The 14567-nt window shown below is 45.0% G+C and overlaps 1 protein-coding gene across 2 annotated transcripts in view; it reads right to left on the reverse strand.

The window, feature by feature from the left end:
• Positions 1–14567, reverse strand: part of LOC139102570 (ras-related protein Rab-37) — a 119224-nt gene that overhangs the window by 60627 nt on the left and 44030 nt on the right. For both annotated transcript variants that reach the window (XM_070656569.1, XM_070656570.1), the window contains exons 4-5: positions 10286–10413; positions 10116–10164 (exon numbers count right to left, since the gene is read on the reverse strand). The gene's annotated coding sequence lies outside the window, so the exon portion shown is untranslated. The remainder of the gene's footprint in view (positions 1–10115; positions 10165–10285; positions 10414–14567) is intronic.

Consider the following 14567-nt stretch of genomic DNA (forward strand, 5'->3'; position numbering starts at 1 on the left):
CAAGGCCGTGCGTGATCGCGAGAACCACCACGAGACACCATGACCGGCATATGCGATCCTGTTGCCGTGGCGGCTGCCAGCGTCGACGGCGTCTGCGTGGCGACAGCTGGGCGTGCCATCTTGCACGTCTGCGTCCGGCTGCCCATGGTACCAGGCGAGCAAACCGCCGAGAGAGTAAATTACATCGTCGCTTGGGCAAAAGAACGCGGGGCCGTCCGCCGACTGTCCCGTCATCGAGACGAGTTACCTTCTCGTTACCAACCGCGGAGTGCATGCGCGCCGAACATACACATACGCACGCTAAGGTGAGGAAGGGAGAGAGAGGGGGAGCAAGAGAGAAAGAACAAACCTCCGCTTGGCATATCCGGAGGCAGGGATAGAAATCGATAAAACATAGAGCGATCGTCGAGCTGAATTTTTCGTCGCTCCAAGTGGCAAAGGATATTTGTGTATATTCCGAATCGATTGTCTATCACCTACGCGACCTAACTCGCGTACTGTAGAGATATCTTTTATTTTCCGGGCATCGCAGATTCCAATTTTTCATCGTACCTAATATCGCGTTACGTAATGTAATAAAAACAGCCTGATGCGGATTTGATAAGGACGTACGGGCGGGTCGCAGGCGCGGGCTAGAGAGCACGTTCGACGTGGCGATGGTGGAGGTCAGGTCTACTCCGGCGCAAAGAGGAAGGAAGCGGAGCTGGAAAGGAGTACGAGAACGGACGATCTCCTCCTTGTGGGGATCATTAAGACCAAACCGGTGCTGCCGCGCGGGAGAGAGTCACGCTCTCTCTGCCGTGTATACAGTAGAAACGAGGAGAGAGCCCGTGCTAGAGCAAGATTGCAGGAGCGACAAGAAGTCGCTGGGAGCTTCATACACGATCGACTAGGTCCTACGGGCTGCGGACGGCTGATTAAGGTCGACCGTCCACAGTCCTCTCCTTCCCTTTCCCACCCCCTCACCCTCCCCCTCATTGCATCGCGCAACGATGCCCGCGATCGGATACTCCGCCAACAAGAACATCGTTTATCAGTAATCAAAATGCAATCGATACGTATCAATTATAATTAATATGTAATACGTGACTAATTATTTTTAAAAAGAGTTGTAGAAAAATTCAATGAAATGTAAATGTACCAAAAATTATATTCAATTATCGTACCATCAAACATACGGCCTGCAATTAAATTTTCGAACGAATATGTGAAATTTGCGAGCGCAATGTCCGATATGTAAACTGAGAAATTAAAATGTATAAATGAAAAAGATATGTAATATATGGAAATTTAAGACTGAAATGTAAATCAAAACAGAGTAACTAAAAAAAAATAATACAGCAAAATCGCACGTTACATCGAATTTTATATATTTCTACCGAATTATGGAATTTATCAATTTTAGTCCCGTAAACTAAAAAGTTTCAGTAAAGTAAAAAATTAATTAATATATAACACCTAATGTATAACACCATAAAAAATAAATAAAAAATTAAAAATGTTAGACGGTTTTTCGGTCACCCAAGACTCTTTCCTTCGCAACTTTATTTTCATAAGCAGCACTCTTTCGTCCAAGTAATTGTCTGTCGAAATTACCTTCCACAACGTCGAGAATAATTCCTAACAAAATACTAAAAAAACCCGCATATATGATGACTGCAATCGATACTCAACGACGAAGAAATTCGCAGCGTGGCGCGATTCGCGACCCATTCGACAGCGATTCGCGCTTCGAACAATAGACGGACGAGCAAACTATTATTCAACGATCTCGTTCGTCGCGCATTAAAAAAACGCACGTCGTACTCGCAAAAATTCGCAAACGATGAGAAAGATCGACACTCGGGGCAACGGAAACCCGGTTTCGAATTCGACGTACAACCTGCCCGCGGTATCGGTTTACGGTGTTTTCGACGTGGCCGCGTTCAGTTGCAGCCGACGATGAGATTTCCGGCGGCGGCTGCAGTTTTATCAAACGGCAGTCGTCGGGATGTCAGTGACCCCAAAAGAGAGAGAGAGAGAGAAAAGAGCGCGCGGGGTCGGTCGGCCGCAGTAGGAAAACGCGAAACTCACTGCACCATGCTGAGTAGCGATATCGATTTGTTCGTGTCTGTTTGATTCGATGTAAAAAAAAGAATATAGAAAATTAAAAAAAAATAAAATAAAAAAAAATTAATCGCGGCCTCCTAACGTTCGACGGTACCGTCCCGCAAGTTCGTTTGATGTCTCAAGTAATACTCGCTTCGTCGAGGATGTCCACCACTTTCTTATCCGCTGGACTTCTCGAAAAAAAAAAAAAGCTTTCGCCGAGATTCGAAAATTCGCCCGATTATCTGTCGATCAAAACGGTTCGCGGAGTTTTGCTCGCTGCACGAAATGCTATTAAGCTCGTTACAACAAAATTACAATTATGACCACTCGATAACGCACGTCGATCGATATCGAAGGCTTACTTTTAGAGAACGATAAGGGCCGCTCGTGCAATTCGGAGGAACTGATCTCGCGAGACGCGCGAAGATCGGGGTAAGATTTTAATGAGAATCCGTGGGAAGCGGAGAACAAGCGCATCCGTCATTGATTGGCAATGGCGGCGTTCAAGCAGTGCGATTGAGATTTCTACGAGCAGGTGGTCCCCCGTAATAAATCGTATTGTAAGCGATCCCCCTGGGCAGCCACCTGCGAATCGATATCTCGACCAGAGTCCAAGGCGGCATCGCATGCAAATTCGGGGAGAATCACGAGAGGAAAGGGAGCCTAGCTCTTCCTGTCGCTTCGTCCCGCTCCGTCCACCCCGTTCCATCTTCCTCTCGCTTCTTTTTTTTTTTCTTTCTCCCCGAACTCCCTCCCCGTCGGCTCCGTGAGCACAAAGAGGGCTCTTTTCGGCCGGTTACAATGTCACCGCGAGGATGCCTGCCTTCTGCATCCTTTCATTTCGGCACTCATACCCACCAAAAATTAATTCGTCGGGACTCTGAAGAAATTCAGATTCGTATATTCATTACTTAATTTTTAACTAGCTGCACGTTACATTTTTTTTTTCTTTTACTTGACCTCTTTCAGTACTGAAAATGTCACACAATACGAAACGATAGAGAAGCAGATCTTGAATTAAATTAACGAGTGCTGAGCGCCTTTTTGTTACGATGCGCGTATATAATTTTAATTTCCCATAATGACGTGTGTGTTCGTGTATCAATATTAATCACATGATAATCAGTATAATTCACGTAACCGTGTGCACATCTTTAACATGAAGAGTAATTAACGATATATGTGAAAATAATATTCCATTTATTTATTCGTAATCGAACATTGATAATCCCCGAGGTTGCGAGAATTAAAATGCACGCTTGCTCGTAATTTAGTTAATCGTGAATACCCGATACGCGAGGGAAATGCATAAGCAATAACGTTCGCTCGTCGCGCGCGGTAATAACAACCGAAGAGAATCCCTTCGAATCAGCAGAACTCGGGCGGTAGTTTTTAGGGCGCAATCGCGCCTTCGCCGAGGGCGCATGCTGGAAAGTAACCCGGGATGAATGAGCGTTCTCGATATATAACGCGGAGAGCCTCGCGCGATGCAAAAGGACGAGCGACGAGCAGAAAAAGAGGAGAGGCCCGCGCGGTGGCAGCCGGTCCGGCGAGTTTTTGACCGTCTGGCGCTAACTGTTGGCCTCCGTGCCCACCTTCGCAGGTACCACGGTGCCGTCCCACACGTCGTCCCACTCCAACCGCGCGCGGAGGCCCTTTCGCGGACCCTTCCCTCGATCACCGGCCGCTCGGTCCCCCGGACGCCTACAATTCGCAATCTCAGCCGGCTTCGTGGTCCACGAACTGTTCGCGTGCATCCGCGGGCTGTTCTCCGAAAACTTGGTTCAATCGCACGAGTCGAGAAAATCGGAGGCTCGAAAGAGCGCGAGAGCGCCTTTCGTATTAAAAAGAAAAATCGGTCAGAAAAAAAATCTCCCTTGTCGAGCGACGAATAACGGAAATGATACATCAGCGGTCTCCACTTATCGTCGGGGCATTCGATCGTAGCTCGTAATGAACAGACTCCCGCGAAGTTGGTCTCTCTATCGGAGAAATATGGAGCCGCGGAACTTCTAACCGCACGATAAATCAAGTCTATGCGTTCCACCGAGAGCGGGAGGATACGCAACGCTAAGACGTCCGCCACGAGCGCGCGTTTATGTATGCGTGGGCACCGTTTAACGGGGTTTAGCGCCAAACGGTCCCGGACCCCTCGCGAAATAAATCTCGGTTATTTCGGTCCCGCATCGGCCGCCGCTGCTTGCCGGCCCCGTCGTCGCCGCTTCTGCGTAGGGAAACTCACGTAAATTCCCTCGTTAACCCCCTCTCTTAACCGTCGTTAGCGACTAACAACTAATTTCCGGATTGCGGAAAGACTAGGCGAGACAACGATGACGACGACGACGTGCTCGCCGTAATGTGTGTCGCGATTTTTAGCTTTCATTTGTGTCACACTTTAAATGTAGCTAATTAAAAATTCGTTTTGTAAAAACTTTGGAAAATATTGCCGTTGCGCTTTTGGGAATTATAAATTTTTGTGGAACGGTAATATCGCCGCGGATATAAAAAGAAAATTTAATATCTACTGCCATCTAATCTAGAATCAAATAATTTTTATAGGATACGTTAATTATTATTGTTATTAATGTGGTAAATTTTTACATCATACTTTGACTAACGAGTTGCTACGGAACGTCACGACAGTGATCTCGTTGCGGTTAATGGGATATCCCCATTTGCTTTTCTCGAATTCATTGTTCGACCCTCGGTGGTGTTCCGCGTCACCCCTTCTGCGTTTTACATCATTGGGCTTTATGGGTGGTCGAAAGGACTCGGCTCGACGACTCCGCACGCAGGATGCTTGACTCGATGTTTATCGACTGAATCGACGCGTAGGTGCCGGAGCTTATGCCACCCTCGTTTTCATTCTCTGCCCTTACACCGCCTGTGTCTCAATACTGTCGCTGTCTATCTTATTTAAAATCCGCGTAATGTCTACGAGCACGTGTCAAATAAATTGTCACGCGATAACGACCGACGAACACGATAGATTTAGCCGTACGAGCAATACTTTAATTACCACGTCATAATAATAATTATTATCTCGCGCGTAACTTTGATATTACGTCTCGGCGATGTAAAAACTATTTCAATTCAGACAAAACTGAACACCGATCGATGATCGCGTCTCGAAGACGACGCCTGAATCTGTCAAGCGGAAATATCACCGGCCATGCCTTTTACTCTCGTACGTCCTTTATATTCTTTGTTGGATCGCTTCCAGAAGCGATTTGCATTTAACGAAGCTACTTTGTTCTCGTTGCCCGCGCCATCGGGGCTCTTCCCGAGACATAGATTACCACGAAGCATGTAAATATTTAAAACTTACGAGCACGATAATCAGCGAAAGAGGGAAATTTCGGGTGGAGTAATGCGTGTGACGGTGTAACTGTAGAAGAGTTAACACGTGTCGTCACGTTTATCTGTTTGATACACTTGACACCTCCCAGAAATTTTACTTCCTTCGCGGGTTAATTAATGAACAAAACTGTTATTGTAATTAATTAATAAGCAGACCCGATTTCGCAACAAATAAAGGTATTTACAAGGAAACAGGAGACACACACCGTTTAAAGTTACACCATTAAGAATCTAGAGAGTGATAGAATGTATGAAGTTCATTAAAACCGCGCAAAGCCGAGAGCCGCGGTTTTTCCCGGGGGAGAAAAAAAAAAAGGGAGAACGCTCAAGCTTTGTGAGGGTGAAAGAGTGTTACCGGTGGTTTCTACGAGGCACTTCAAACGAGACACTTCTTTAGTCCGCGACTAAACTTCAGAAAGAAAAACATTTGCGAATACGTCTGATCCATGTAATCCCGTGATAATCTCGGCATTTCATCACGTTTTTTTTATTAATATGTAAAAACAATATGTGAGAACAATATGTGAGCATCCCTCGCGTATTGCTCCCATATTTTATATAAAATAAATATAAACTTCATAAATGTGTGAAAACTTCTAAAAGGATTTTTCCTTTTTTTTTCCATATTTTTTGGTTACAATATATAAATATGTATAAAACATAAATAAAATTTATTGCAAATAATAAAAAGAGAATTCTTTCATTTGCAATTCTATTACGCGTTTACAAGTTAAAATTGATTCACAATTTTATTTTATAAAATTTTATTTTATATAATTGTTAAACGAGGGTAAAAGAACATAAAGCGTTAATAATTAAAATTAATATTTCAAATAACAAAAGAATTAGACATTTATTGGGAATGAGCAACGATCGATTGCGATAAAATTTTTTTAGCACCTCGTGACGATTTTCTAAAGTGCATGTAACATAGAAAGAATTCATCTACTCACGGCCATCTTTATACGCCATTGATTATGATAATCATTCTGTTCGTGACTGCTCGTTAGCAACTCGTTAACCTTACTCACCGAAGAACCCTTAATTATTGCAAACCAAATAACGAAGGTTCGACACAGGCTTCGTAACAGGTAAATATTTTGAAAAGCGCGCTGCTGGAAATATTGCGAATCCTAAAATTCGCCATGTAGATTTCATGCATGATTTTTTATTTACTTAACTCCATTTCTCGTTATGCATGATGTAACAATTTAAATCTGAAATATTTATATTTGATTCGTCAGCGAAAGCAATTTAATTTACGCGATATTTAAAATATTTTTTACCGTCTCAGTTGCTCAGCATATTTTATATTCGAGTTAATCATTCGAAGAGAATATGGTAAAGGACAGAGCTCAAAATCGTTCATCGCAATGAACACCGAGCGCTTTGGAAGGAAAGCGATATTTCGCGTCGTGCAAAGAAAATGATTCGTAGCTCGGCTGTATTTAATAACTTCACGCGGGTGAGCAATATCGATCCGGAAGCCCCGACGAGCGCGGAGTCCTCCCGGCGCAGGATAACAGGTGCTTCTCGCCCCTCCCTCCCAGAGCGACTCACACTCACGCGCCTCCGACTAAACCTTCGCGAGCCCAACCGGTCTCCCGGCTTTGAAACAGTTTCGAACTCGTTTCTCGCGCTACCACGTGCCAATATTTACCGGGATACCGTAAGAGAGGATCTCTACCTCCGCGTTAAGGATCGAACGATCACAAGTCAGGGGCAGCTTGAACGGCAATAAGAAAAGAAGGAATTCGCTTCTCGACACGCGATAGGAGGAAAAGGACACGCCGAGTTAGGAGGATAAGCGGACCGGGAGAGCGTGCACGTGGATCGAAGTTCGCCAAGGACAATAGAATCCTTGGCGAAGGATCAGAGGAGCAGAACGCTGGGCTGGTATATGAAACTAACGCCGCGCTTTCGTGCACGCTGCTGATTGGAGAAACAGGGGGGTGCCTCCCCCGATTCGGATCGTTCGAATACGTCGTGTGATACGTCGGCCTTAGGTCGACCGACTTTTAATCAATTCGACAAAGACCTAATCGAATTGTACGCCCGTCTCACGTTCGGATGAACAACAGCGCAGCGCAAATGCCGCATCGCACCGGATATGACAAATATATTCCGCTATTCTGAAACGTGTGAAGAATTAAACAGATAGTCGAAGATCGATACTCGAGAGCGTTATCCGGAAAAAAAAACTTTAGACAAATAAGCCGAGATTTTGAAAAAAAAATTATATGCGAGTCGTGCGTTTTAATTATTTTTCCTTTCATTTAAACTATATATAAAATTATTTATTCATATATTGAATATTTCAAATGTGTTTTTTTATACAAAGCGCATATTGTCTACCGCAGAGGCGTACATAAAAATAACTATCAAAAAATAGGAACACCTCCAAGTAAATATTAAATAACATCCGAGTAAAATGCAAATTAAATATTGGATAATTGAACTTGTTATCGTTTCAGCTGACTATTATCGTGATACGAAAAATCGACATATTTCACAGCGCACGAGAAATTTGTTCTCTACACTGAAAAAAAGTTATAAAATCAATAAAAATGTGAGGTTGCTGGCTGGCACAAACATTAAGTAGTTAAGGCAATATCAGTACTTATTAGTCAAATTTGACACATGATTGTTTTAATAATTATAGCAGTTGATTTAATAACACCAATATTGATTGAACCACTTATATCTGTAGCATCCCGCAATCTTACTATTTAATTAAATTTACAGCATTTTTTTTCAGCGCATGTATAACTTTCTTTTTTTTTTTTTTAATTAAAATACCATAGATGTTTACTGCAAAATAAAAATCAGACGCTGTGGTTTTCGAACGTATGATAACTGCTGCCTCGACCTCTGCAGTATTTTATTCGGCCGTTCGAGCTGTCTTCTGTTGTAAAAGACAGAAGCCGAAGCGCGGCGTTTCTCGGAAAGGTCCGTCATCGTTCAACATGTCTGACACAACGACACGCCACTGAATGCACGCGTAAGAGTGCACCCGGTAGGCGCCTAAGTAGCGAGGAACCAAGACCCTTTTCTCTGGTTCGCGCTGTACATACGGCCGCGGTGTACAGTAGATCGTGCGATCCCCTCGTTCTTTATTCTAATGAATCCGGTTAGCCTTAAATATGGTCGGGGGACCCTCCCCTTTTATTGGTTCCCGGATCGAGGATTCCCTGGGGCCCAGAGTCACGCAATACCGACCCCCTTACCGCGGCGACGGCACCGCATCGATACAGTAGTGCCCCGTATCTCCCTCTCTGATTCCCTCCTCCTCTTACCGGAGGTCCAGACCGAAGAGTGCCGGAGCACCCACCGCGTGCGCGTAATCGGAGAAGCGCCGCTAATTATTGCCCTAATCAAGCGATTACGGTCGATTACCGCGCGCGTTCCTCGGCGAATCTTAATTACGTATCGCCTCTGCAATCCTGCGCCCCTCCCTCCTCTCCCTTACTTGAGTAGTACAATCGAGATCGTGATAAGTCTTCCTCCACAGATACTGTTAATTCATCGCGAAAAAAAATAGACGCATCACCCACAGTGCGTAATAAATAAAGTTATAATAATTAATGTAATGTAATGAATGTATGATGATGACATAAATAATATCGTTTATCGTATAATTTTGATACAGTGAAAACGATGCGATTGTGGTTTAGAGATAATATTCCGATTTATTAATTTCGCTGTGTACAAAGCGCATTTTACTTCACCGATTACGTCGTTTCTTTTTTTTTTTTACCCGCATCTTCCGCGGAATTATATAGAAATCGCTGGTAGGTATATTTAAACGACGTTTTATACGATGACCTGATAGTATGTCTATAGCACTGCAAATGATAATCGAAGATCTATAGACGTTCCGGAAACATAAAGAAAAATTTTCCTATAGACGTCCGCAGCGATGAAAGAATTAATCTCATGATAATACATACACGTTGCGCGTTCTCAGTGCTAGAAGCTCGGCTTGTTATCGCCATTGAAAGATATATCGTCTACAAGCGGTCTTACATACGGCACGTATGTATATCCAGCTGCAAAATGCGCAACAACGTGCGGAGGAGGCGAAAAGATCGAATGTGAATCGGGCGGCGAGCCAAGCAATGGGCGAAAATACGGTCAAAACGCATCGCGATGGAATATGATCGAGGTCACAATAACACATTTATTTCGAGATCTCTTTCGCGAGCATCGCCGGTAATAATACCGTCCGTAATAATTCATTATGCGAGCGCTTGCGACCGCGCTGACTGCGGCAGCCGTTACCCATAATGTCGATACCGCGCGTTTTTCGCCGATATCGGACGAAATTTATGCAGCCGCGCACGAATTGCAGTAACCGCGTATATTCGCGAGCGCGTCATATAAATTCACATTCGGTGGCGAAAAAAAATGGAAAACTCATCCTGACGGGGTATACCTTCGATACTGTGCCGTGGCTATGAGGGAGAAGATAGATATTAGCCAGCCCAGACAGTTATACATTTTTCAATAATTTATTTCCGTACGAAAAAAAGAATCGAGCATCGGCACCGCCGCGCGACGCAGAAATTTTTAATTACTAGAGGAAACCATGCGCGAGCTACGCGCGCGCTATTTTTTAAGAGACCTACGAACTACGAAATAAAAAAAAAAGTGATGCGACTTACCAATCTGCTGCCAACGAACTTCAGCGGAGTTGTGGAGGTCTGGCGGTTACTGTAACATAAAATGGAAAATATTAATGTTAACATGCAAGTTATATTAGTTAATAAATTAAAAAAAAAAAAGGATAAGTCTTCTTTTAATAAAAATTTTATTTTAAAAAATGTATGCTTACCTAAAAGTTGCTCCGCCGGTGTCCGATGCCTTTCCTAAGCCCTCCTCCTCCTCCTCTCAGTAATAGTCACTCCAACGGAGATGTTGGTCTGGTGCTCCTTCAACGAAAGTCTTTCCCTGGATTTTCATCTGAAACAAAAAAAGTTATATTTTATTAGCAAAAATGACGGATAGAACACGTATAAAGAAAATTATTAAGTCTCACGTCAATGCTCGGGAAGAAAAACTACCAGTAGCTCTGAAGTAGATTTGTAATAAATTGCAAATTGTATAGCGGCTGTTTCAAGACTGTTCAAAGAGTTCGACAGCTTTAGCACTTACGCATATATAAATGTTGACAGAATCGATATTAGAATCCGAAGGCATGTGTGTCAAGGTAGAACGTGCGGGAAAATTATAATTTTGCTCGCCGCATATCCTCCACAAGCGGCAAATCGCTTAGCCGGTGAAAAAGGCTGCGGCCGCAACAACGTTTAACGGCTTTGTCGTATTTCGCTGAAACGATACGCGGGTACGCGAGTGGATGCGAAAGCGTCAAGTCGATAAGCAGGAGAAGGTGGAGGGAATATGTGTTCGTGCTCGCGCGCAATTTTCTAGTACGTGAACTTATCGATCGTCCGGCAACGCTCCTTAGTACGCGGACAAGACATTGGCAGTATCGCGATAAATAAGTTACCACTTTTCCACAATTCACTCGGCCCGACTATTATCACTCGCGTTCGTCCCGTATGATTCTGCCCATCGCAAAAGACACGCCTAGAACCGCGGGATTCTCACGAAAATAAACGGTCTTCGAACCCGCCTCGCTTCGATCTGTCGTTCACGCAAGTACTTCGTTGCTAAATAATATTACACCCTCACGTAGACGCCGCGAAATTAATTTGTCGCGATAAATTAAAACGGCGCTGAATAAATAATAATGAGTAAACGATAAGGCCAAGAATAAATCGTCTTCTCCTTTTTTCATTTTTTTTCTTTTTCTCTCAATTATTTTACAAAATTTGCGAATTAGAATTTGATCGCTAATTAGATTAATTTCGATCGCGTGCTGTCGTTTGCTCGAGTGACAGAAATGGAAACGCGGAAATTGCAAATGGAAGAAACGTTTGCGAAGAATACAAGAGGGAATTGTTAGAAGAGGCAATAACGTTTCTCTGTTACTGCTGCTCCACTGTCTACTATTCCGCGCTATCGGCATAGCGGAGGCAGTTTGCTCAAAGTAAACGCGCGCGACGGTTTGTTGAACGAGATAAGCGCTTTCGTGGGCGTGACGTTCCATCGGTGTTATTGTTATTTAGCGAGAACGATAACAAACGAGATTTTACACTACGCGGCGCGTTACCCGATACGGCATGGCTCTCTCTTGCGCGCGCAATTCGTTCGTTCGCCAATATTGTGACGATATCTGATGCTGAAAAGCACTCGCGAGTGAAAGTCGATTCGCGACCGACGAACGTCGAATCAATTACGAGAGAGCGCTGTTAACCTTTTCCAGCACGCGTCAATGAGAAAAATTAATTTCTTCTGTGCATGCCGCGTCGGTCGCGCGAAAACGCGAAATAAATAATCACCGAGCAGAACCTGAGCAGTCTCAAAGCTCTATGCACTCGCAATTAATGCGATGGTCTGCCCGATTCGAGAGGGGAGGAAAAAAGAGAACGCGCTGCATCACCTTTTTTTTTAATTACCTTCGCAACAAATCGATATTGGTTACACGTTGAAATACCATTGGATCATTTGCTGCGCGACTTATACGTAAGCCGATAAGCTCTTCTTTTGAAATTTTTTTACAGCTAAAATATTCAGCTTTCGGCGAAAAGCAAAACTAATAATTGAAACCAAGCTTAATAAATCATTAGTCTCGTTCGAGCGCCGCGGTATTGATAAATGTCTTCCCGTTCGAGAATTCCCGGAGCTTTAAATCCGCAATCGCGGAGGTATGTCTATCACTTCTCGCCAAGGAAGGGAATTCGTTTTCTCGCGCAGATGCAGGCGCGAAGAAATCCGCAGGTCGCTCTCTCGCTCGCGGGACGAAACGCGGCGGGAAAGAGCGGTCACCATATTGTAGTCGGCCGAGAAGCCGAGAAAGTCGGGCAATAAAAGAGCCGGTAGTCGAACGAAGGCGCGGCGGCGGTTCGAGCCGGTAGTCATACGTGCCGGATAAGATAAGTTCTCTCCCTTTCTCCGCCAAGGCTCGTTCGTCGGTCCGAGTGATTTCCTGCCGCGGAAATAAGGACATCCTCGTTTGGCGCGCGCTTTTGCCTTTCCCGCGTCCGCCGGTGTCTTTAATCAACTGGGCGAGCGCGAGCGGCCGCGATTATCTCGCGCCGATATACAAACTTCCTCTCCTAGGGATGGACGCGGCCGCCGCCATAGGCGTAGACGGAATGCGACCGGGAATGTAGCCGGGCCGCATCGGGACGTTCGTCCTGCCTCTCATTGGGCGATATTTCTTCGGCTCGTTATGCGCCGCATCTCGTGGGCCGAGATGAATTACGTTGTCAGACATGCAGCGCGGCTGGCCCGTACGGATGCAGCGCGCGTCGAGCGAAACTCCGATCCGTCCGTGTAATTTACGAATAATTATAGATCGCCGTTCGCAACGCGCAAAAAAAAAAAAAATAAGAAAAAAATATTAAAAAAATTAAATCAAGTTGCGGCATCGCATATTGATTACTTCATTGTATCTCTACAACGTGAGATGTCTTTTGTACGGCACGGTAATATCGTATTGTTTCAATTACTTTCGCAGATCGCGCTTTAGCGTCAGCTTCGAATGCACGAGCCAACACAAATGCATTCGCGATAAAAGGTAACGCATAAATTTCGCGCTAATGCCGTTTTATTCCGTTCCGCGGATACGGCCCCCCCGGCGAATTCCGATGGATTTAATGACAAAAACCCGCGGCAACGGCGTCCACGTGTTACCCCGTGCTCGACGGGCGAGCGAGGTACCTACGGGATTATCGACGAAGAAGATAGAAAGAGGGAAGCCGGATTCGCCATTAAAATTAATGAAAGCGACACGCGAGACATGAATGGAAACACGATCCGCGTGGAATATATGTATAATCTAGAACTCCACCGGTGTGTCCCTCTCCATCCCGAATTTCCATGCCGGCCCGATGCTTGTCTTTCGGATCGTTGATCCTACGAATCCGGTAACATTGTATACTTCAGCGCGTGCAACACGTTCTTCCGCTCGCGGGGAAGATGAAATTAATGATTTCCTTGTTTTGAAAATGATACGAGCTAGTTGCGCGATAATACGGATGTTAAATTCACCGCGAGGAATAATCTCAGCGAAACGTTCGCACGGGCAGATTAATGTGGCCGACAAGCAACGAACACGGAAATCAACACGTACTGGCGCGAATTAAGACCCGCGAACGGCCGCCCGGTGTTATTTACGAGGGCCGGCGGTAGTATAGGGTGCGAATAACGTAGCGTTAATTTACGAAAATCTGCGACTACGGTGACGTCGCGTGTGCACGGCGGGCCGAAGATCGCACGTGTCCCCCTCTCTTCTCCCCGCAATATCGCCTGGTTACATACTAGAGCGAACTCGTGCCAGGCATAGACCGATTTCCTTGGCCGACTGCCAGTGGATAATGTATGCCTTCTTTTGAAGTCGCGTCGGAAAGACCTCGCGTGGAATCCTCCGCGGATATAGATATATCTGGAGCCCGCCGGACAGATAAAGAACGAAGCTGGCGGACGGCCTGAAATCCACGGGAGCGAGTTATCACGAGCGTATCGTTCGACGTATCTAGGCCGTCGGTAATTCGCGAATAGGGACATAAAACGTGATTATTCGTTCCGCAGCGCTTTAATATCTTGAAGAGAAAGACATTCTACTCTACATGCAGCACGCAAGAGGCACGTCATAAACGTGAAGGTGATCATCGCAATTGTTAAGTCCTTAAACTCACGTTCCCGATTGCGTTTAGATGTTAGGTAATAAAATAATCGCGTTAGGCGTTTGCAAATTACGGCTCCGTGTTAACGTCTCTATATCAGAATGCGGGAGGACAGTTCCCGGGGGAGCCATATGGGAAAGTAACATCAATGACACTTGACCGCAAGTGCAAATAATGAGTCACGGTGTTACATACGTAGATGGCCGAGGGTGAAGGGAGAAAAAGATGGGTAGCGCGAAACAGAAACGAGGAAAACGACCCGGGAGAGGAAAAAAAAAAGAAAAAAAAAACGAAGGAAAAGAGAAAAGGACCGTCTGGCGGGTCTCGGCATAAACGAAATCTCGGGGAGCCGATATATATTTT

Source organism: Cardiocondyla obscurior, linkage group LG05, assembly GCF_019399895.1.
Source record: "Cardiocondyla obscurior isolate alpha-2009 linkage group LG05, Cobs3.1, whole genome shotgun sequence".
In the NCBI taxonomy this organism is placed as follows: domain Eukaryota; kingdom Metazoa; phylum Arthropoda; class Insecta; order Hymenoptera; family Formicidae; genus Cardiocondyla; species Cardiocondyla obscurior.